The following is a 4053-nucleotide window of genomic DNA, read 5'->3' on the forward strand; positions in this document are numbered from 1 at the left end:
CAAACTTAGCTGTTATTTATAAAGCTATGGTGAGACCAGTAATAGAGTATGCTTCTCCTGTATGGGACCCCCACACATCTACCAACATAAATCTTCTAGAAGCGGTTCAACGATCGGCAGCAAGGTTATGTTACAAGGACTACTCTAGATTCTCAAGGGTTTCATTAATGTTAGAAAATCTTAACTTACCTACCCTAAAAAGCAGGAGGAACAGAGCCAAATTACAGATGATGTATAAAATCACTAACAACCTAGCTGGTGTGTATTCCAAATGATTGTTTGATTCCTATTCCACCCTTCTTGAGAAATGGCTACTTCAACCAACTAGATACCAGAATTGATAGTTTTAAATTTTCCTTTTTCCCCTCGACAATCAAACTGTGGAACTCAATCCCCCCTCATATAGTCAACTCCCCCACACACGATCAGTTTTGTATCCTCTTAGATAATTATCACAATCACACCTGTGCGTTATAATCACATTGGTTTCTGCACAGCACACACACAAATAATAATAATATCCAGCAACATTCCAAACTCTACTACACCATTCGCGATGGGTGTGGTCACTCGCGAGCAAGCTAATTAACTTGTCAGACAGCTATCAACTTTGCATATATATTACCAGCTCTAATTAGAGAGAATAAACATCTTAATGATTAAGACAAAATATGAGTTTGCCTCTCTGCCCACTGTTTAAGTGTTTATTTATATTATCATTGTCTTAGTATCTTTACAAAAAATAATAATAAGTAAATATACATTACAAGCATACAGAGGCCTAGACACAGGGGTACCATGTGCTGATGGATCAGTACAGGAGCCCTTCTAGTATCTCAAGTGTAATTCTCCATGGCGTAAATAATTCACCTCTTATTGAACGGTTAGCTTCTTGGAGCCATTTTGTTTATGATGAATTGTAATGCAAACGAGACGAATTCCATTGCAAAACCGACTACTTCAACTGCATAACCGACGAATTCAATTGCAAAACCGACGAACTCAATTGCAAACGGACGAATTCTATTGCAAAACTGACGAATTCAATTGCAAACGGGATGAATTCAATCGCAAAGGCGACAAATTCAATTGCAAAAACCTGTATAATAAATAAATTAAAAAATAATAATTTGCCCATGCTATTAAAGCCACGATCAATCAGTGGATACTATTGTTAGTGAGGTAGCTTAGCAAAATTGTTGTTACAGGGTGGATAAAAGCACCATTTTTAGTACACAATTTTTTAATAGTGTCCTTATCAATATTAGAAGGGGTGCCCACCAAACCTAATTATGTGTGGGCTGAAAACAAAATGGCCATCAAGTAGCCCCAGTACAGTACATTCATACACTTGAAAATGCACTTACGTAGTTTTCCTATATAATTTGCTTTTTGCATTCAATACGTATTGTCAAATGAATTAGTAAATGGCACTGTAAGCTAACTTTTGCATGTGCACAATTTGAATAGTCTTCTCTGACCGGTTAGTGGCAGTTACTATCAATGTTTAAGATGAATGTTCACAACAGCGTTTTGGCAACAGGCATTTGGACTAGTTAATAATGCACAAATTTTGGTTCAAGCTATAGCTCATACACACAGTGCAGTTTGGTAATGACTGCTAATATTAGACCCATAAAGAAGACTACTCAAATTGCATACATACAAAAATCTTACAGTACCATTTACTAATTCATTCGACAAGTTTGTACAATTTGAAAAATTTCTATTAAAATAGTGTAATTCAAATGTATGATATACCGTAAACCCGGGCTACCTGATGGCCATTTTGTTTTAGCCTTACACGTAGCTAATTATATAGGTTTTATATGTCCTTTAAAGTTTCTACCAATGTGAAAGATTTAGCATTGTCTTTATGACCAGCTAGTTTAAAGATGCAAGGGTAGGTTGCTCAGCAAATGCACTACTAGCTTGTCATAAAGACAACACTAAATCTTACACATTGCTGGAAACTTTAAAAGGTACTGGGAAAGAAATACATAAATTGCCTAGAATCCTTGGATGGTTATATACTACGCATAACTACACTTGCCACCAAACATATATTCTTGCTTTTTCCTTGAAAGCAAGTTAGGGAAAAGAGTTTGTAATGTCAAATTTGCTTCAATAATTTAGAAAATGCATTCAGCACCAAACTAGTAATCTATAGCAATGTTCAGTAGTAAACTAGGATCATAAGCTCTGAAGTAACCACACGGACAATTCAGTCTGTTTTCTGCTTTGAATTTCAAGTACCTTCATTATAACAAGGTATGTAGATTTGTTCGCTGAGATATATCTGCATGCATCATTTTGAATCTTAATTGAATTGCCTTGTAGACTGTCTATTCATGTGACACTCTATCGTGTCATCTAAAATTGCATGGTGGTAAAATTGTTTTGATCTGTGTAGTCATAACAGGGTGGACCAACTTAAGGAGGTTGTAATCAATTACTACACTATCCATGACATGCAGTAGCTGAATGTACTTTTAAAAACTCAAAAATGCCTACAAACTAGACTGCCCAGCTGATAGATTTCTAGATCATCAATGTAATTATATAAATGTTAGTTGGAAGTGCAGTACACCTAAGATGTAAACTGTTACAATATTTACACTATGCTAAGCTACCATGAGATTGTCATGGTCCTTGCAAGCTTAAGGGCATACAGGTCGAAAATTAGACTTACTGTACACTGCATAAACAACTTAAGAGAAGCCAAAGAAAGAATCACTTTCCTTACCCCTGTACTCTTAACATGCAGCAAGCCAGAGAGTGGGGGATAGGGTAACTTTGGAAATGAAATTACACAGTGAAGTTTGAATAATATAGCAGATTTGAATGCCATTCTGTGGTCTGGAGTCATGCTCCCCAAAAATATTTTAGATTATAGAAGGTCTGTTATAGTGTTCTTACTGTGATTTTACAGACAAATATTATTAACTACAGCTTATTAAAGGAGATATATACAATAATATATATCTGTTAGTGGTTGACTGTTCTATTAGGGTATTTAAATTTTTTTGCTGCAAGCAGTGACCAATAATAATAGGGGCGTGGCACCCTTTTCAGAAAAAATTGGTCCTTTTATCCATTTCATCACAATTTCCTCAAAATTTGATACCCCACTATGTATAAAGCAAACAGAGTGAGTTCTAGTTAGTTCTCTCACTAAATAGGTGAGCACACCTCAAGTGATGTAAAAAATATTACCACAGATGTTCTGGATTTGCTGATATATACACCCTCAGCCCTTGAGCTTCAGGCATTTATATCAACAAAATCCCTTGCAGCCATGGCATAGCCATTACATACACATTGTAGCCATGCGCGGTTTATGCAATAGTTGTATTACTGCTGGATGGGATTTTGCTGATATACATATACCACTTTCACACCTTACTTCAAAGGGAAGAGAAGGTGTATAAATGCCATATTGCATTGCTATCAGTGCTCAGGAATGCATTAACAAGAAATGGAGGTAGTAAATCAAAATTACATCCCTCCTGATTTCTTTGATGAAACTGTGGTATCTCCTCTGCTCTAATATAGTGACACTTCACAGGATTGATTGTGGACTATATATATATAGTTCTGTAAAGCTGAACCAGAGTTATCCTGTGGACTTGCAGAATTGAAGATAGTTCATTGTTTTACTGAATGGGGAGAAGGTTACAGGTTAGGATTATAGACAACTGGTGCAATGTCACATATAACACTGGACGTGGCACTTAATTAATTTGGCCATTAGAGTTGTAAACATATTTACTGTACTACTTTTGTTCATTCATGGCTAGTAAAGTAAGTACTTTACTGCACTTAAATAAGCTCACACTTTCGTCTTTATATTGTTTTGTAGAAGACACTTGGTGCAAAGTCACTTACGTATAGTACTGGGCATGGTGTTTAATTGAATTGGCTACTATAGTGTTGTAAACATATCCACTACTTTAGTTTATTCATAGCTAGTAAAGTAAGTACTTTAGTGCTAAAACATCATTATGAGCTCACATTTCAGCTCTCTGTGTTTAATTGCATATCCACAATCAA

Source organism: Dysidea avara, chromosome 5 (assembly GCF_963678975.1).
Source record: "Dysidea avara chromosome 5, odDysAvar1.4, whole genome shotgun sequence".
Lineage (NCBI taxonomy): Eukaryota > Metazoa > Porifera > Demospongiae > Dictyoceratida > Dysideidae > Dysidea > Dysidea avara.